Below are 22,907 nucleotides of genomic sequence, written 5' to 3' on the forward strand. Positions count from 1 at the left end.
TCTACTCTGGTTGATTCCATTCCATTCCATTCCATTCCATTCCATTCGTCTCCATTCGATTCCATTCGATTCCATTCCATTCTATTCCATTGAATTCCATTCCATTCCATTCCATTCCATTCCATTCCATTCCATTCCATTCCATTCCATTCCATTCCGTTCTACTCGGGTTGATTCCATTCCATTCCATTCCATTCCATTCCATTCCATTCCATTCCATTCCACTCCATTCCATTCGATTCCATTCGATTCCATTCCATTCCATTCCATTCCATTCCAATCCATTCCATTCTACTCGGGTTGATTCCATTCCATTCCATTCCATTCCATTCCATTCCATTCCATTCCATTCCATTCCATTCCATTGCATTCCATTCGATTCCATTCGATTCCATTCCATTCTATTCCATTCGAGATCATTCGATTCCATTCCATCCCATTCCATTCCATTCCATTCCATTCCGTTTTACTCGGGTTGATTCCATTCCATGCCATTTCATTCCATTCCATTCCATTCCATTCCATTCCATTCCATTCGATTCCATTCCATTCCATTCCATTCCAAATCATTCCATTCTACTCGGGTTGATTCCATTCCATTCCATTCCATTCCATTCCATTCCATTCCATTCCATTCCATTCCACTCGATTCCATTCCATTCTTTCCATTCCATTCCAATCCATTCCATTCTACTCGGGTGGATTCCATTCCATTCCATTCCATTCCATTCCAGTCCATTCCATTCCATTCCATTCCATTCCATTCCATTCCATTCCATTCCATTCCATTCCATTCCATTCCGTTCTAGTCGGGTTGATTCCATTCTATTCCATTCCATTCCATTCCATTCCATTCCATTCCATTCCATTCCATTCTATTCCACTCCATTCTACTCCATTGAATTCCATTCCATTCCATTCTATTCCATTCCATTCCATTCCTTTCCATTCCATTTATTTCTACTCGGGTTGATTCCATTCCATTCCATTCCATTCCATTCCATTCCATTCCATTCCATTCCATTCCATTCCATTCCATTCCATTGCATTCCATTCGATTCCATTCGATTCCATTCCATTCCATTCCATTCCATTCCATTCCATTCCATTCCATTCCATTCCATTCCATTCCGTTCCACTCGGGTTGATTCCATTCTATTCCATTCCATTCCATTCGATTCCATTCGATATCATTCGATTCCATTCCATCCCATTCCATTCCATTCCATTCCATTCCGTTCTTCTTGGGTTGATTCCATTCCATTCCATTCCATTCCATTCCATTTCTTTCGATTCCATTCGATTCCATTCCATTCCATTCCATTCCAATCCATTGCATTCTACTCAGGTTGATTCCTTTCCATTCCATTCCATTCCATTCCATTCCATTCCATTCCATTCCATTCCATTCGATTCCATTCGATTCCATTCCATTCCATTCCATTCCATTCCCTTCCATTCCATTCCATTCCATTCCATTCCGTTCTAGTCGGGTTGATTCCACTCCATTCCATTGCATTCCATTCCATTCCATTCCATTCCATTCCATTCCATTCCATTCCATTCCATTCCATTCCATTCCATTCTATTCCATTCCATTCTACTCCATTGAATTCCATTCCATTCCATTCCATTCCATTCCATTCCATTCCTTTGCAATCCATTTAGTTCTACTCGGGTTGATTCCATTCCATTCCATTCCATTCCATTCCATTCCATTCCATTCCATTCCATTCCATTCCATTACTTTCCATTCCATTCCATTCCAATCCATTCTATTCTACTCGGGTTGACTCCATTCCATTCCATTCCACTCCATTCCATTCCGTTATATTCCATTCTATTCCATTCGATTCCGATCGATTCCATTCCATTCCATTCCATTCCATTCCATTACATTCGATTCCATTCCATTCCATTCGATTCCCTTCCATTCCATTCCATTCCATTCCATTCCATTCCATTCCAATCCATTCCATTCTACTCGGGTTGATTCCATTCCATTCCATTCCATTCCATTCCAATCCATTCCATTCCATTCCATTCCATTCCATTCCATTCCATTCCTTTCTATTCCATTCCATTCCATTCCATTCCATTCCATTCCATTCCATTCCATTCCGTTCTACTCGGGTTGATTCCACTCCATTCCATTCCCTTCCATTCCATTCCATTCCATTCCATTCCATTCCATTCCATTCCTTTCCATTCCAACCCATTCCTTTCTACTCGGGTTGATTCCATTCCATTCCATTCCATTCCATTCCATTCCATTCCATTCCATTCCATTCAATTCCATTCGATTCCATTCCATTCCATTCCATTCCATTCCATTCCATTCCATTCGATTCCATTCCATTCCATTCCATTCCATTCCATTCCATTCCATTCCATTCCATTCCATTTCATTCCAAACCGTTCCATTCTACTCGGATTCATCATTCCATTCCATTACATTCCATTCCATTCCACTCGGGTTCATTCCATTCCATTCCATTCCATTCCATTCCATTCCATTCCATTACATTCCATTCCGTTCTACTCAGGTTGATTTCCATTCCATTCCATTCAATTCCATTCCATTCCATTCCATTCCATTCCATTCCATTCCATTCCATTCCATTCCATTCTATTCCATTCCGTTCTACTCGGCTTGAATCCATTGAGTTCCGTTCCGTTCCGTTCCGTCCCGACACGTCCCGTCCCGTCCCGTCCCGTCCCGTCCCGTCCCGTCCCGTCCCGTGCCGTTGTACTCGGGTTGATTCCATTCCACTCCGTTCCGTTCCTTTCCGTTCCCTTCCATTCAGTTCCACGCGGGTTGATTCAATTCCATTCTATTCTATTCCATTCCATTCCATTCCATTCCATTCCATTCCATTCCATTCCATTCCATTCAATTTTACTCGGGTTGATTCCATGCCGTTCCGTTCCGTTCCATTCTGTCCCATCCCGACGCGTCCCGTCCCGTCCCGTCCCATTCCGTTCCGTGCTGATCGGGTTGATTCCGTTCCATTTCGTTCCGTTCCTTTCCGTTCCATTCCATTCCGTTACACGCGGGTTGATTCAATTCCATTCTATTACATTGAATTCCATTCCATTCCATTCCATTCCATTCTACTCGGATTGATTGCATTCTATTCCATTCCATTCCAGTCCATTCCAATCCATTCCATTCTACTCGGGTTGATTCCATTCCATTCCATTCCATTTCATTCCATTCCATTCCATTCCATTGCGTTCCATTCGATTCGATTCCATTCCATTCCATTCCATTCCTTTCCAATCCATTCCATTCTACTTGGGTTCATTCCATTCCATTCCATTCCATTCCATTCGATTCCATTCGATTCCATTCCATTCCATTCCATTCCATTCTGTTCTACACGGGTTGATTCCACTCCATTCCATTCCATTCCATTCCATTCTATTCCATTCCATTCCATTCGATTCCATTCTATTCCATTCGATTCCATTCCATTCCATTTCATTTTATTCCAATCCATTCCATTCCATTCTATTCCATTGAATTCCATTCCATTCCATTCCATTCCATCCAATTCCATTCCTTTCCATTCCAATCCATTCCATTCTACTCGGGTTGATTCCATTCTATTCCATTCCATTCCGTTCGATTCCATTCGATTCCATTCGATTCCATTCCATTCCATTCCATTCCCTTCCATTCCATTCTATTCCATTGAATTCCATTCCATTCCATTGCATTCCATTCCATTCCATTCCATTCCATTCCGTTCTACTCTGATTGACTCCATTCCATTCCATTCCATTCCATTCCATTCCATTCCATTCCATTCGATTCCATTCCATTCCATTCCATTCCATTCCAATACATTCCATTCTACTCTGGTTGATTCCATTCCATTCCATTCCATTCCATTCCATTCGTCTCCATTCGATTCCATTCGACTCCATTCCATTCTATTCCATTGAATTCCATTCCATTCCATTCCATTCCATTCCATTCCATTCCATTCCATTCCATTCGATTCCATTCGATTCCATTCCATTCCATTCCATTCCAATCCATTCCATTCTACTCGGGTTGATTCCATTCCATTCCATTCCATTCCATTCCATTCCATTCCATTCCATTCCATTCCATTCCATTCCATTGCATTCCATTCGATTCCATTCGATTCCATTCCATTCGATTCCATTCGAGATCATTCGATTCCATTCCATCCCATTCCATTCCATTCCATTCCATTCCGTTTTACTCGGGTTGATTCCATTCCATGCCATTTCATTCCATTCCATTCCATTCCATTCCATTCCATTCCATTCGATTCCATTCCATTCCATTCCATTCCAATCCATTCCATTCTACTCGGGTTGATTCCATTCCATTCCATTCCATTCCATTCCATTCCATTCCATTCCATTCCATTCCATTCCACTCGATTCCATTCCATTCTTTCCATTCCATTCCAATCCATTCCATTCTACTCGGGTGGATTCCATTCCATTCCATTCCATTCCATTCCATTCCATTCCATTCGATTCCATTCCATTCCATTCCATTCCAATCGATTCCATTCCATTCCATTCCATTCCATTCCATTCCATTCCATTCCATTCCATTCCGTTCTAGTCGGGTTGATTCCATTCTATTCCATTCCATTCCATTCCATTCCATTCCATTCCATTCCATTCTATTCCACTCCATTCTACTCCATTGAATTCCATTCCATTCCATTCTATTCCATTCCATTCCATTCCTTTCCATTCCATTTAGTTCTACTCGGGTTGATTCCATTCCATTCCATTCCATTCCATTCCATTCCATTCCATTCCATTCCATTCCATTCCATTGCATTCCATTCGATTCCATTCGATTCCATTCCATTCCATTCCATTCCATTCCATTCCATTCCATTCCATTCCATTCCATTCCATTCGATTCCATTCCATTCCATTCCATTCCATTCGATTCCATTCCATTCCATTCCATTCCATTCCATTCCATTCCATTCCATTCCATTCCGTTCTAGTCGGGTTGATTCCATTCTATTCCATTCCATTCCATTCCATTCCATTCCATTCCATTCTATTCCACTCCATTCTACTCCATTGAATTCCATTCCATTCCATTCTATTCCATTCCATTCCATTCCTTTCCATTCCATTTAGTTCTACTTGGGTTGATTCCATTCCATTCTATTCCATTCCATTCCATTCCATTCCATTACATTCCATTCCATTCCATTGCATTCCATTCGATTCCATTCGATTCCATTCCATTCCATTCCATTCCATTCCATTCCATTCCATTCCATTCCATTCCATTCGATTCCATTCCATTCCATTCCATTCCATTTCATTCCAAACCATTCCATTCTACTCGGGTTCATCATTCCATTCCATTCCATTCCATTCCATTCCACTCGGGTTCTTTCCATTCCATTCCATTCCATTCCATTCCATTCCATTCCATTCCATTCCACTCGGGTTCTTTCCATTCCATTCCATTCCATTCCATTCCATTCCATTCCATTCCATTCTATTCCATTCCGTTCTACTCGGCTTGAATCCATTGAGTTCCGTTCCGTTCCGTTCCGTCCCGACACGTCCCGTCCCGTCCCGTCCCGTCCCGTCCCATCCCGTCCCTTCCCGACCCGTGCCGTTGTACTCGGGTTGATTCCATTCCACTCCGTTCCGTTCATTTCCGTTCCGTTCCATTCAGTTCCACGCGGGTTGATTCAATTCCATTCTATTCTACTCCATTCCATTCCATTCCATTCCATTCCATTCCATTCCATTCTACTCGGGTTGATTCCATGCCGTTCCGTTCCGTTCAATTGCGTCCCATCCCGACGCGTCCCGTCCCGTCCCGTCCCGTCAAATTACGTTCCGTTCTGATCGGGTTGATTCCGTTCCATTCCGTTCCGTTCCTTTCCGTTCCGTTCCATTCCGTTACACGCGGGTTGATTCAATTCCATTCTATTACATTGAATTCCATTCCATTCCATTCCATTCCATTCTACTCGGATTGATTGCATTCCATTCCATTCCATTCCAGTCCATTCCAATCCATTCCATTCTACTCGGGTTGATTCCATTCCATTCCATTCCATTCCATTCCATTCCATTCCATTCCATTCCATTCCACTCGGGCTCATTCCATTCCATTCCATTCCATTCCATTCCATTCCATTCCATTCCATTCCATTCCATTCCATTCCGTTCTACTCGGGTTGATTTCCATTCCATTCCATTCCATTCCATTCCACTCCATTCCATTCCATTCCATTCCATTCCATTCCATTCCATTCCATTCCTTTCCATTTATTCCATTCCGTTCTACTCGGGTTGATTCCATTGAGTTTGGTTACGTTCCGTTCCGTCCCATCCCGTCCCGTCCCGTCCCGTTCCGTTTTACTCGGGTTGATTCCTTTGCATTACGTTCCGCTCGTTTCCATTCCGTTCCATTCCGTTCCACGCGGGTTGGTTCAATTCCATTCTATTCTATTCTATTCCTTTCCATTCCATTCCATTCTACTCGGGTTGATTCCATGCCGTTCCATTCCGTTCCATTCCGTCCCATCCCGACCCGTCCCATCCCGTCCCGTCCCGTCCCATCCCGTTCCGTTCCACATGGGTTGATTCAATTCCTTTCGGTTACATTGAATTCCATTCCATTCCATTCCATTCCATTCCATTCCATTCCATTCCATTCCATTCCATTCCTTTCCATTCCAATCCATTCCATTCTACTCGGGTTGATTCCATTCCATTCCAATCCATTCCATTCCATTCCATTCCATTCCATTCCATTCAGTTTCATTCCATTCCATTCCATTCCATTCCATTCCTTTCCATTCCATTCCATTCCATTCCATTCCATTCCATTCTATTCCATTACATTCTACTACATTGAATTCCATTCCATTCCATTCAATTCCATTCCATTCCATTCCTTTCCATTCCATATAGTTCTACTCGGGTTGATTCCATTCCATTCCATTCCATTCCATTCCATTCCATTCCATTCCATTGCATTCCATTCCATTCCATTCCATTACTTTCCATTCCATCCCATTCCAATCCATTCCATTCTACTCGGGTTGACTCCATTCCATTCCATTCCATTCCATTCCATTCCATTCCATTATATTCCATTCTATTCCATTCGATTCCGTTCGATTCCATTCCATTCCATTCCATTCCATTCGATTCCATTCCATTCGATTCGATTCGATTCCATTCCATTCCATTCCATTCCATTCCATTCCATTCCATTCCATTCCATTCCATTGCTTTCCATTCGATTCGATTCCATTCCATTCCATTCCATTCCATTCCAATCCATTCCATTCTACTTGGGTTGATTCCATTCCATTCCATTCCATTCGATTCCATTCGATTCCATTCCATTCCATTCCATTCCATTCCATTCCATTCCATTCCATTCCATTCCATTCCATTCCATTCCATTCCATTCTGTTCTACTCGGGTTGATTCCACTCCATTCCATTCCATTCCATTCCATTCTATTCCATTCCATTCCATTCGATTCCATTCTATTCCATTCGATTCCATTCCATTCCATTTCATTTTATTCCATTCCATTCCGTTCCATTCTATTCCATTGAATTCCATTCCATTCCATTCCATTCCATCCCATTCCATTCCATTCCATTCCATTCCTTTCCATTCCAATCCATTCCATTCTACTCGGGTTGATTCCATTCCATTCCCTTCCATTCCATTCCATTCGATTCCATTCCATTCCATTCCATTCCTTTCCATTCCGTTCTACTCGGGTTGATTCCATTCTATTCCATTCCATTCCGTTCGATTCCATTCGATTCCATTCGATTCCATTCCATTCCATTCCATTCCCTTCCATTCCATTCTATTCCATTGAATTCCATTCCATTCCATTGCATTCCATTCCATTCCATTCCATTCCATTCCGTTCTACTCTGATTGACTCCATTCCATTCCATTCCATTCCATTCCATTCCATTCCATTCCATTCCATTCGATTCCATTCCATTCCATTCCATTCCATTCCATTCCATTCCAATACATTCCATTCTACTCTGGTTGATTCCATTCCATTCCATTCCGTTCCATTCCATTCGTCTCCATTCGATTCCATTCGATTCCATTCCATTCTATTCCATAGAATTCCATTCCATTCCATTCCATTCCATTCCATTCCATTCCATTCCATTCCATTCCATTCGATTCCATTCGATTCCATTCCATTCCATTCCATTCCAATCCATTCCATTCTACTCGGGTTGATTCCATTCCATTCCATTCCATTCCATTCCATTCCATTCCATTCCATTCCATTGCATTCCATTCGATTCCATTCGATTCCATTCCATTCGATTCCATTCGAGATCATTCGATTCCATTCCATCCCATTCCATTCCATTCCATTCCATTCCGTTTTACTCGGGTTGATTCCATTCCATGCCATTTCATTCCATTCCATTCCATTCCATTCCATTCGATTCCATTCGATTCCATTCCATTCCATTCCATTTCAATCCATTCCATTCTACTCGGGTTGATTCCATTCCATTCCATTCCATTCCATTCCATTCCATTCCATTCCATTCCACTCGATTCCATTCCATTCTTTCCATTCCATTCCAATCCATTCCATTCTACTCGGGTGGATTCCATTCCATTCCATTCCATTCCATTCCATTCCATTCCATTCCATTCGATTCCATTCCATTCCATTCCATTCCATTCGATTCCATTCCATTCCATTCCATTCCATTCCATTCCATTCCATTCCATTCCATTCCATTCCGTTCTAGTCGGGTTGATTCCATTCTATTCCATTCCATTCCATTCCATTCCATTCCATTCCATTCCATTCCATTCTATTCCACTCCATTCTACTCCATTGAATTCCAATCCATTCCATTCTATTCCATTCCATTCCATTCCTTTCCATTCCATTTAGTTCTACTCGGGTTGATTCCATTCCATTCCATTCCATTCCATTCCATTCCATTCCATTCTATTCCACTCCATTCTACTCCATTGAATTCCATTCCATTCCATTCTATTCCATTCCATTCCATTCCTTTCCATTCCATTTAGTTCTACTCGGGTTGATTCCATTCCATTCCATTCCATTCCATTCCATTCCATTCCATTCCATTCCATTCCATTCCATTCCATTCCATTGCATTCCATTCGATTCCATTCGATTCCATTCCATTCCATTCCATTCCATTCCATTCCATTCCATTCCATTCCATTCCATTCCATTCCGTTCCACTCGGGTTGATTCCATTCTATTCCATTCCATTCCATTCGATTCCATTCAATATCATTCGATTCCATTCCATCCCATTCCATTCCATTCCATTCCATTCCGTTCTTCTTGGGTTGATTCCATTCCATTCCATTCCATTCCATTCCATTTCTTTCGATTCCATTCGATTCCATTCCATTCCACTCCATTCCAATCCATTGCATTCTACTCAGGTTGATTCCATTCCATTCCATTCCATTCCATTCCATTCCATTCCATTCCATTCGATTCCACTCGATTCCATTCCATTCCTTTCCATTCCATTCCATTCCATTCCATTCCATTCCATTCGATTCCATTCCATTCCATTCCATTCCATTTCATTCCAAACCATTCCATTCTACTCGGGTTCATCATTCCATTCCACTCCTTTCCATTCCATTCCACTCGGGTTCTTTCCATTCCATTCCATTCCATTCCATTCCATTCCATTCCATTCCATTCCATTCCGTTCTACTCAGGTTGATTTCCATTCAATTCCATTCCATTCCATTCCATTCCATTCCATTCCATTCCATTCCATTCCATTCCACTCCATTCCATTCCGTTGTATTCGGGTTGATTCCATTCCATTCCATTCCATTCCATTCCATTCCATTCCATTCCATTCCATTCTATTCCATTCCGTTCCATTCCATTCCTTTCCAATCCATTCCATTCTACTTGGGTTCATTCCATTCCATTCCATTCCATTCCATTCGATTCCATTCGATTCCATTCCATTCCATTCCATTCCATTCTGTTCTACACGGGTTGATTCCACTCCATTCCATTCCATTCCATTCCATTCTATTCCATTCCATTCCATTCGATTCCATTCTATTCCATTCGATTCCATTCCATTCCATTTCATTTTATTCCAATATATTCCATTCCATTCTATTCCATTGAATTCCATTCCATTCCATTCCATTCCATCCAATTCCATTCCTTTCCATTCCAATCCATTCCATTCTACTCGGGTTGATTCCATTCTATTCCATTCCATTCCGTTCGATTCCATTCGATTCCATTCGATTCCATTCCATTCCATTCCATTCCCTTCCATTCCATTCTATTCCATTGAATTCCATTCCATTCCATTGCATTCCATTCCATTCCATTCCATTCCATTCCGTTCTACTCTGATTGACTCCATTCCATTCCATTCCATTCCATTCCATTCCATTCCATTCCATTCGATTCCATTCCATTCCATTCCATTCCATTCCAATACATTCCATTCTACTCTGGTTGATTCCATTCCATTCCATTCCATTCCATTCCATTCGTCTCCATTCGATTCCATTCGACTCCATTCCATTCTATTCCATTGAATTCCATTCCATTCCATTCCATTCCATTCCATTCCATTCCATTCCATTCCATTCGATTCCATTCGATTCCATTCCATTCCATTCCATTCCAATCCATTCCATTCTACTCGGGTTGATTCCATTCCATTCCATTCCATTCCATTCCATTCCATTCCATTCCATTCCATTCCATTCCATTCCATTCCATTGCATTCCATTCGATTCCATTCGATTCCATTCCATTCGATTCCATTCGAGATCATTCGATTCCATTCCATCCCATTCCATTCCATTCCATTCCATTCCGTTTTACTCGGGTTGATTCCATTCCATGCCATTTCATTCCATTCCATTCCATTCCATTCCATTCCATTCCATTCGATTCCATTCCATTCCATTCCATTCCAATCCATTCCATTCTACTCGGGTTGATTCCATTCCATTCCATTCCATTCCATTCCATTCCATTCCATTCCATTCCATTCTATTCCATTCCATTCCATTCCTTTCCATTCCATTTAGTTCTACTCGGGTTGATTCCATTCCATTCCATTCCATTCCATTCCATTCCATTCCATTCCATTCCATTCCATTCCATTCCATTGCATTCCATTCGATTCCATTCGATTCCATTCCATTCCATTCCATTCCATTCCATTCCATTCCATTCCATTCCATTCCATTCCATTCCGTTCCACTCGGGTTGATTCCATTCTATTCCATTCCATTCCATTCGATTCCATTCAATATCATTCGATTCCATTCCATCCCATTCCATTCCATTCCATTCCATTCCGTTCTTCTTGGGTTGATTCCATTCCATTCCATTCCATTCCATTCCATTTCTTTCGATTCCATTCGATTCCATTCCATTCCACTCCATTCCAATCCATTGCATTCTACTCAGGTTGATTCCATTCCATTCCATTCCATTCCATTCCATTCCATTCCATTCCATTCGATTCCACTCGATTCCATTCCATTCCTTTCCATTCCATTCCATTCCATTCCATTCCATTCCATTCGATTCCATTCCATTCCATTCCATTCCATTTCATTCCAATCCATTCCATTCTACTCGGGTTCATCATTCCATTCCACTCCTTTCCATTCCATTCCACTCGGGTTCTTTCCATTCCATTCCATTCCATTCCATTCCATTCCATTCCATTCCATTCCATTCCATTCCGTTCTACTCAGGTTGATTTCCATTCAATTCCATTCCATTCCATTCCATTCCATTCCATTCCATTCCATTCCATTCCATTCCACTCCATTCCATTCCGTTGTATTCGGGTTGATTCCATTCCATTCCATTCCATTCCATTCCATTCCATTCCATTCCATTCCATTCTATTCCATTCCGTTCCATTCCATTCCTTTCCAATCCATTCCATTCTACTTGGGTTCATTCCATTCCATTCCATTCCATTCCATTCGATTCCATTCGATTCCATTCCATTCCATTCCATTCCATTCTATTCCATTCCATTCCATTCTGTTCTACACGGGTTGATTCCACTCCATTCCATTCCATTCCATTCCATTCTATTCCATTCCATTCCATTCGATTCCATTCTATTCCATTCGATTCCATTCCATTCCATTTCATTTTATTCCAATATATTCCATTCCATTCTATTCCATTGAATTCCATTCCATTCCATTCCATTCCATCCAATTCCATTCCTTTCCATTCCAATCCATTCCATTCTACTCGGGTTGATTCCATTCTATTCCATTCCATTCCGTTCGATTCCATTCGATTCCATTCGATTCCATTCCATTCCATTCCATTCCCTTCCATTCCATTCTATTCCATTGAATTCCATTCCATTCCATTGCATTCCATTCCATTCCATTCCATTCCATTCCGTTCTACTCTGATTGACTCCATTCCATTCCATTCCATTCCATTCCATTCCATTCCATTCCATTCGATTCCATTCCATTCCATTCCATTCCATTCCAATACATTCCATTCTACTCTGGTTGATTCCATTCCATTCCATTCCATTCCATTCCATTCGTCTCCATTCGATTCCATTCGACTCCATTCCATTCTATTCCATTGAATTCCATTCCATTCCATTCCATTCCATTCCATTCCATTCCATTCCATTCCATTCGATTCCATTCGATTCCATTCCATTCCATTCCATTCCAATCCATTCCATTCTACTCGGGTTGATTCCATTCCATTCCATTCCATTCCATTCCATTCCATTCCATTCCATTCCATTCCATTCCATTCCATTGCATTCCATTCGATTCCATTCGATTCCATTCCATTCGATTCCATTCGAGATCATTCGATTCCATTCCATCCCATTCCATTCCATTCCATTCCATTCCGTTTTACTCGGGTTGATTCCATTCCATGCCATTTCATTCCATTCCATTCCATTCCATTCCATTCCATTCCATTCGATTCCATTCCATTCCATTCCATTCCAATCCATTCCATTCTACTCGGGTTGATTCCATTCCATTCCATTCCATTCCATTCCATTCCATTCCATTCCATTCCATTCCATTCCACTCGATTCCATTCCATTCTTTCCATTCCATTCCAATCCATTCCATTCTACTCGGGTGGATTCCATTCCATTCCATTCCATTCCATTCCATTCCATTCCATTCGATTCCATTCCATTCCATTCCATTCCATTCGATTCCATTCCATTCCATTCCATTCCATTCCATTCCATTCCATTCCATTCCATTCCATTCCGTTCTAGTCGGGTTGATTCCATTCTATTCTATTCCATTCCATTCCATTCCATTCCATTCCATTCCATTCCATTCTATTCCACTCCATTCTACTCCATTGAATTCCATTCCATTCCATTCTATTCCATTCCATTCCATTCCTTTCCATTCCATTTAGTTCTACTCGGGTTGATTCCATTCCATTCCATTCCATTCCATTCCATTCCATTCCATTCCATTCCATTCCATTCCATTGCATTCCATTCGATTCCATTCGATTCCATTCCATTCCATTCCATTCCATTCCATTCCATTCCATTCCATTCCATTCCATTCGATTCCATTCCATTCCATTCCATTCCATTCGATTCCATTCCATTCCATTCCATTCCATTCCATTCCATTCCATTCCATTCCATTCCGTTCTAGTCGGGTTGATTCCATTCTATTCCATTCCATTCCATTCCATTCCATTCCATTCCATTCCATTCTATTCCACTCCATTCTACTCCATTGAATTCCATTCCATTCCATTCTATTCCATTCCATTCCATTCCTTTCCATTCCATTTAGTTCTACTTGGGTTGATTCCATTCCATTCCATTCCATTCCATTCCATTCCATTACATTCCATTCCATTCCATTGCATTCCATTCGATTCCATTCGATTCCATTCCATTCCATTCCATTCCATTCCATTCCATTCCATTCCATTCCATTCCATTCCATTCGATTCCATTCCATTCCATTCCATTCCATTTCATTCCAAACCATTCCATTCTACTCGGGTTCATCATTCCATTCCATTCCATTCCATTCCATTCCACTCGGGTTCTTTCCATTCCATTCCATTCCATTCCATTCCATTCCATTCCATTCCATTCCATTCCACTCGGGTTCTTTCCATTCCATTCCATTCCATTCCATTCCATTCCATTCCATTCCATTCCATTCCATTCCATTCTATTCCATTCCGTTCTACTCGGCTTGAATCCATTGAGTTCCGTTCCGTTCCGTTCCGTCCCGACACGTCCCGTCCCGTCCCGTCCCGTCCCGTCCCATCCCGTCCCTTCCCGTCCCGTGCCGTTGTACTCGGGTTGATTCCATTCCACTCCGTTCCGTTCATTTCCGTTCCGTTCCATTCAGTTCCACGCGGGTTGATTCAATTCCATTCTATTCTATTCCATTCCATTCCATTCCATTCCATTCCATTCCATTCCATTCTACTCGGGTTGATTCCATGCCGTTCCGTTCCGTTCAATTGCGTCCCATCCCGACGCGTCCCGTCCCGTCCCGTCCCGTCAAATTACGTTCCGTTCTGATCGGGTTGATTCCGTTCCATTCCGTTCCGTTCCTTTCCGTTCCGTTCCATTCCGTTACACGCGGGTTGATTCAATTCCATTCTATTACATTGAATTCCATTCCATTCCATTCCATTCCATTCTACTCGGATTGATTGCATTCCATTCCATTCCATTCCAGTCCATTCCAATCCATTCCATTCTACTCGGGTTGATTCCATTCCATTCCATTCCATTCCATTCCATTCCATTCCTTTCCATTCCATTCCCCTCGGGCTCATTCCATTCCATTCCATTCCATTCCATTCCATTCCATTCCATTCCATTCCATTCCATTCCATTCCGTTCTACTCGGGTTGATTTCCATTCCATTCCATTCCATTCCATTCCACTCCATTCCATTCCATTCCATTCCATTCCATTCCATTCCATTCCATTCCTTTCCATTTATTCCATTCCGTTCTACTCGGGTTGATTCCATTGAGTTTGGTTACGTTCCGTTCCGTCCCATCCCGTCCCGTCCCGTCCCGTTCCGTTTTACTCGGGTTGATTCCTTTGCATTACGTTCCGCTCGTTTCCATTCCGTTCCATTCCGTTCCACGCGGGTTGGTTCAATTCCATTCTATTCTATTCTATTCCTTTCCATTCCATTCCATTCTACTCGGGTTGATTCCATGCCGTTCCATTCCGTTCCATTCCGTCCCATACCGACCCGTCCCATCCCGTCCCGTCCCGTCCCATCCCGTTCCGTTCCACATGGGTTGATTCAATTCCTTTCGGTTACATTGAATTCCATTCCATTCCATTCCATTCCATTCCATTCCATTCCATTCCATTCCATTCCATTCCTTTCCATTCCAATCCATTCCATTCTACTCGGGTTGATTCCATTCCATTCCAATCCATTCCATTCCATTCCATTCCATTCCATTCCATTCAGTTTCATTCCATTCCATTCCATTCCATTCCATTCCTTTCCATTCCATTCCATTCCATTCCATTCCATTCTATTCCATTACATTCTACTACATTGAATTCCATTCCATTCCATTCAATTCCATTCCATTCCATTCCTTTCCATTCCATATAGTTCTACTCGGGTTGATTCCATTCCATTCCATTCCATTCCATTCCATTCCATTCCATTCCATTGCATTCCATTCCATTCCATTCCATTACTTTCCATTCCATCCCATTCCAATCCATTCCATTCTACTCGGGTTGACTCCATTCCATTCCATTCCATTCCATTCCATTCCATTCCATTATATTCCATTCTATTCCATTCGATTCCGTTCGATTCCATTCCATTCCATTCCATTCCATTCGATTCCATTCCATTCGATTCGATTCCATTCCATTCCATTCCATTCCATTCCATTCCATTCCATTCCATTCCATTCCATTGCTTTCCATTCGATTCGATTCCATTCCATTCCATTCCATTCCATTCCAATCCATTCCATTCTACTTGGGTTGATTCCATTCCATTCCATTCCATTCGATTCCATTCGATTCCATTCCATTCCATTCCATTCCATTCCATTCCATTCCATTCCATTCCATTCCATTCCATTCCATTCCATTCTGTTCTACTCGGGTTGATTCCACTCCATTCCATTCCATTCCATTCCATTCTATTCCATTCCATTCCATTCGATTCCATTCTATTCCATTCGATTCCATTCCATTCCATTTCATTTTATTCCATTCCATTCCGTTCCATTCTATTCCATTGAATTCCATTCCATTCCATTCCATTCCATCCCATTCCATTCCATTCCATTCCATTCCTTTCCATTCCAATCCATTCCATTCTACTCGGGTTGATTCCATTCCATTCCATTCCATTCCATTCCATTCGATTCCATTCCATTCCATTCCATTCCTTTCCATTCCGTTCTACTCGGGTTGATTCCATTCTATTCCATTCCATTCCGTTCGATTCCATTCGATTCCATTCGATTCCATTCCATTCCATTCCATTCCCTTCCATTCCATTCTATTCCATTGAATTCCATTCCATTCCATTGCATTCCATTCCATTCCATTCCATTCCATTCCGTTCTACTCTGATTGACTCCATTCCATTCCATTCCATTCCATTCCATTCCATTCCATTCCATTCCATTCGATTCCATTCCATTCCATTCCATTCCATTCCATTCCATTCCAATACATTCCATTCTACTCTGGTTGATTCCATTCCATTCCATTCCATTCCATTCCATTCGTCTCCATTCGATTCCATTCGATTCCATTCCATTCTATTCCATTGAATTCCATTCCATTCCATTCCATTCCATTCCATTCCATTCCATTCCATTCCATTCCATTCCATTCCATTCGATTCCATTCGATTCCATTCCATTCCATTCCATTCCAATCCATTCCATTCTACTCGGGTTGATTCCATTCCATTCCATTCCATTCCATTCCATTCCATTCCATTCCATTCCATTGCATTCCATTCGATTCCATTCGATTCCATTCCATTCGATTCCATTCGAGATCATTCGATTCCATTCCATCCCATTCCATTCCATTCCATTCCATTCCGTTTTACTCGGGTTGATTCCATTCCATGCCATTTCATTCCATTCCATTCCATTCCATTCCATTCGATTCCATTCGATTCCATTCCATTCCATTCCATTTCAATCCATTCCATTCTACTCGGGTTGATTCCATTCCATTCCATTCCATTCCATTCCATTCCATTCCATTCCATTCCATTCCATTCCACTCGATTCCATTCCATTCTTTCCATTCCATTCCAATCCATTCCATTCTACTCGGGTGGATTCCATTCCATTCCATTCCATTCCATTCCATTCCATTCCATTCCATTCGATTCCATTCCATTCCATTCCATTCCATTCGATTCCATTCCATTCCATTCCATTCCATTCCATTCCATTCCATTCCATTCCATTCCGTTCTAGTCGGGTTGATTCCATTCTATTCCATTCCATTCCATTCCATTCCATTCCATTCCATTCCATTCCATTCCATTCCATTCTATTCCACTCCATTCTACTCCATTGAATTCCAATCCATTCCATTCTATTCCATTCCATTCCATTCCTTTCCATTCCATTTAGTTCTACTCGGGTTGATTCCATTCCATTCCATTCCATTCCATTCCATTCCATTCCATTCTATTCCACTCCATTCTACTCCATTGAATTCCATTCCATTCCATTCTATTCCATTCCATTCCATTCCTTTCCATTCCATTTAGTTCTACTCGGGTTGATTCCATTCCATTCCATTCCATTCCATTCCATTCCATTCCATTCCATTCCATTCCATTGCATTCCATTCGATTCCATTCGATTCCATTCCATTCCATTCCATTCCATTCCATTCCATTCCATTCCATTCCATTCCATTCCATTCCATTCCGTTCCACTCGGGTTGATTCCATTCTATTCCATTCCATTCCATTCGATTCCATTCGATATCATTCGATTCCATTCCATCCCATTCCATTCCATTCCATTCCATTCCGTTCTTCTTGGGTTGATTCCATTCCATTCCATTCCATTCCATTCCATTTCTTTCGATTCCATTCGATTCCATTCCATTCCACTCCATTCCAATCCATTGCATTCTACTCAGGTTGATTCCATTCCATTCCATTCCATTCCATTCCATTCCATTCCATTCCATTCGATTCCACTCGATTCCATTCCATTCCTTTCCATTCCATTCCATTCCATTCCATTCCATTCCATTCGATTCCATTCCATTCCATTCCATTCCATTTCATTCCAAACCATTCCATTCTACTCGGGTTCATCATTCCATTCCACTCCTTTCCATTCCATTCCACTCGGGTTCTTTCCATTCCATTCCATTCCATTCCATTCCATTCCATTCCATTCCATTCCATTCCGTTCTACTCAGGTTGATTTCCATTCAATTCCATTCCATTCCATTCCATTCCATTCCATTCCATTCCATTCCATTCCATTCCACTCCATTCCATTCCGTTGTATTCGGGTTGATTCCATTCCATTCCATTCCATTCCATTCCATTCCATTCCATTCCATTCCATTCCATTCTATTCCATTCCGTTCTACTCGGCTTGAATCCATTGATTTCCGTTCCGTTCCGTTCCGTCCCGACACGTCCCGTCCCGTCCCGTCCCGTCCCGTCCCATCCCGTCCCGTCCCGTCCCGTGCCGTTGTACTCGGGTTGATTCCATTCCACTCCGTTCCGTTCATTTCCGTTCCGTTCCATTCAGTTCCACGCGGGTTGATTCAATTCCATTCTATTCTATTCCATTCCATTCCATTCCATTCCATTCCATTCCATTCCATTCCATTCCATTCGATTCCACTCGATTCCATTCCATTCCTTTCCATTCCATTCCAATCCATTCCATTCTATTCGGGTGGATTCCATTCCATTCCATTCCATTCCATTCCATTCCATTCCATTCCATTCCATTCCATTCCATTCCATTCCATTCCATTCCATTCCATTCGATTCCATTCCATTCCATTCCATTCCATTCCCTTCCATTCCATTCCATTCCATTCCATTCCGTTCTAGTCGGGTTGATTCCATTCCATTCCATTGCATTCCATTCCATTCCATTCCATTCCATTCCATTCCATTCCATTCCATTCCATTCCATTCCATTCTATTCCACTCCATTCTACTCCATTGAATTCCATTCCATTCCATTCCATTCCATTCCATTCCATTCCTTTCCAATCCATTTAGTTCTACTCGGGTTGATTCCATTCCATTCCATTCCATTCCATTCCATTCCATTCCATTCCATTCCATTCCATTACATTCCATTCCATTCCATTACTTTCCATTCCATTCCATTCCAATCCATTCTATTCTACTCGGGTTGACTCCATTCCATTCCATTCCACTCCATTCCATTCCGTTATATTCCATTCTATTCCATTCGATTCCGTTCGATTCCATTCCATTCCATTCCATTCCATTCCATTCGATTCCATTCCATACCATTCGATTCCCTTCCATTCCATTCCATTCCATTCCATTCCATTCCAATCCATTCCATTCTACTCGGGTTGATTCCATTCCATTCCATTCCATTCCAATCCATTCCATTCCATTCCATTCCATTCCATTCCATTCCATTCCATTCCTTTCTATTCCATTCCATTCCATTCCATTCCATTCCATTCCATTCCATTCCATTCCGTTCTACTCGGGTTGATTCCACTCCATTCCATTCCCTTCCATTCCATTCCATTCCATTCCATTCCATTCCATTCCTTTCCATTCCATTCCTTTCCATTCCAACCCATTCCTTTCTACTCGGGTTGATTCCATTCCATTCCATTCCATTCCATTCCATTCCATTCCATTCCATTCCATTCCATTCCATTCCATTCCATTCCATTCCATTCGATTCCATTCCATTCCATTCCATTCCATTTCATTCCAAACCGTTCCATTCTGCTCGGATTCATCATTCCATTCCATTACATTCCATTCCATTCCACTCGGGTTCATTCCATTCCATTCCATTCCATTCCATTCCACTCCATTCCATTCCATTCCATTCCGTTCTACTCAGGTTGATTTCCATTCCATTCCATTCCATTCCATTCCATTCCATTCCATTCCATTCCATTCCATTCCATTCCATTCCATTCTATTCCATTCCGTTCTACTCGGCTTGAATCCATTGAGTTCCGTTCCGTTCCGTTCCGTCCCGACACGTCCCGTCCCGTCCCGTCCCGTCCCGTCCCGTCCCGTCCCGTGCCGTTGTACTCGGGTTGATTCCATTCCACTCCGTTCCGTTCCTTTCCGTTCCCTTCCATTCAGTTCCACGCGGGTTGATTCAATTCCATTCTATTCTATTCCATTCCATTCCATTCCATTCCATTCCATTCCATTCCATTCCATTCCATTCCATTCCATTCCATTCCATTCCATTCCATTCAATTTTACTCGGGTTGATTCCATGCCGTTCCGTTCCGTTCCATTCTGTCCCATCCCGACGCGTCCCGTCCCGTCCCGTCCCATTCCGTTCCGTGCTGATCGGGTTGATTCCGTTCCATTTCGTTCCGTTCCTTTCCGTTCCATTCCATTCCGTTACACGCGGGTTGATTCAATTCCATTCTATTACATTGAATTCCATTCCATTCCGTTCCATTCCATTCTACTCGGATTGATTGCATTCCATTCCATTCCATTCCAGTCCATTCCAATCCATTCCATTCTACTTGGGTTGATTCCATTCCATTCCATTCCATTCCATTCCATTCCATTCGATTCCATTCCATTCCATTCCATTCCATTCTGTTCTACTCGGGTTGATTCCACTCCATTCCATTCCATTCAATTCCATTCTATTCCATTCCATTCTATTCGATTCCATTCTATTCCATTCGATTCCATTCCATTCCATTTCATTTTATTCCAATCCATTCCATTCCATTCTATTCCATTGAATTCCATTCCATTCCATTCCATTCCATCCAATTCCATTCCTTTCCATTCCAATCCATTCCATTCTACTCGGGTTGATTCCATTCCATTCCATTCCATTCCATTCCATTCCATTCCATTCGATTCCATTCCATTCCATTCCATTCCATTCCATTCCATTCCATTCCATTCCATTCCATTGCATTCCATTCGATTCCATTCGATTCCATTCCATTCGATTCCATTCGATATCATTCGATTCCATTCCATCCCATTCCATTCCATTCCATTCCATTCCGTTCTACTCGGGTTGATTCCATTCCATTCCGTTTCATTCCATTCCATTCCATTCCATTCCATTCCATTCCATTCCGTTCTAATCGGTTTGATTCCACCCCATTCCATTCCATTCCATTCCATTCCATTCCATTCCATTCCATTCTATTCCATTCCTTTGCATTCCAACCCATTCCGTTCTACTCGTGTTGATTCCATTCCATTCCATTCCATTCCATTCCATTCCATTCCATTCCATTCCATTCCATTCCATTCCATTCCATTCCATTCCATTTCATTCCAAACCATTCCATTCTACTCGGGTTCATCATTCCATTCCATTCCATTCCATTCCATTCCACTCGGGTTCTTTCCATTCCATTCCATTCCATTCCATTCCATTCCATTCCATTCCATTCCGTTCTAATCATGTTGATTTCCATTCCATTCCATTCCATTCCATTCCATTCCATTCCATTCCATTCCATTCCATTCCATTCCATTCCACTCCATTCCATTCCGTTCTATTCGGGTTGATTCCATTCCATTCCATTCCATTCCATTCCATTCCATTCCATTCCATTCCATTCCATTCCATTCCTTTCCATTCCATTCCATTCTATTCCATTCCGTTCTACTCGGCTTGAATCCATTGAGTTCCGTTCCGTTCCGTTCCGTCCCGACACGTCCCGTCCCGTCCCGTCCCGTCCCGTCCCATCCCGTCCCGTCCCGTCCCGTGCCGTTGTACTCGGGTTGATTCCATTCCACTCCGTTCCGTTCATTTCCGTTCCGTTCCATTCAGTTCCACGCGGGTTGATTCAATTCCATTCTATTCTATTCCATTCCATTCCATTCCATTCCATTCTACTCGGGTTGATTGCACGCCGCTCCGTTCCGTTCCATTGCGTCCCATCCCGACGCATCCCGTCCCGTCCCGTCAAATTACGTTCCGTTCTGATCGGGTTGATTCCGTTCCATTCCGTTCCGTTCCTTTCCGTTCCGTTCCATTCCGTTACACGCGGGTTGATTCAATTCCATTCTATTACATTGAATTCCATTCCATTCCATTCCATTCCATTCTACTCGGATTGATTGCATTCCATTCCATTCCATTCCAGTCCATTCCAATCCATTCCATTCTACTCGGGTTGATTCCATTCCATTCCATTCCATTCCATTCCATTCCATTCCATTCCATTCCATTCCATTCCACTCGGGCTCATTCCATTCCATTCCATTCCATTCCATTCCATTCCATTCCATTCCATTCCATTCCATTCCATTCCATTCCATTCCGTTCTAATCGGGTTGATTTCCATTCCATTCCATTCCATTCCATTCCACTCCATTCCATTCCATTCCATTCCATTCCATTCCATTCCATTCCATTCCATTCCATTCCATTCCATTCCATTCCATTCCTTTCCATTTATTCCATTCCGTTCTACTCGGGTTGATTCCATTGAGTTTGGTTACGTTCCGTTCCGTCCCATCCCGTCCCGTCCCGTCCCGTTCCGTTTTACTCGGGTTGATTCCTTTGCATTCCGTTCCGCTCGTTTCCATTCCGTTCCATTCCATTG

Source organism: Gorilla gorilla, chromosome 17, assembly GCF_029281585.2.
Source record: "Gorilla gorilla gorilla isolate KB3781 chromosome 17, NHGRI_mGorGor1-v2.1_pri, whole genome shotgun sequence".
Lineage (NCBI taxonomy): Eukaryota > Metazoa > Chordata > Mammalia > Primates > Hominidae > Gorilla > Gorilla gorilla.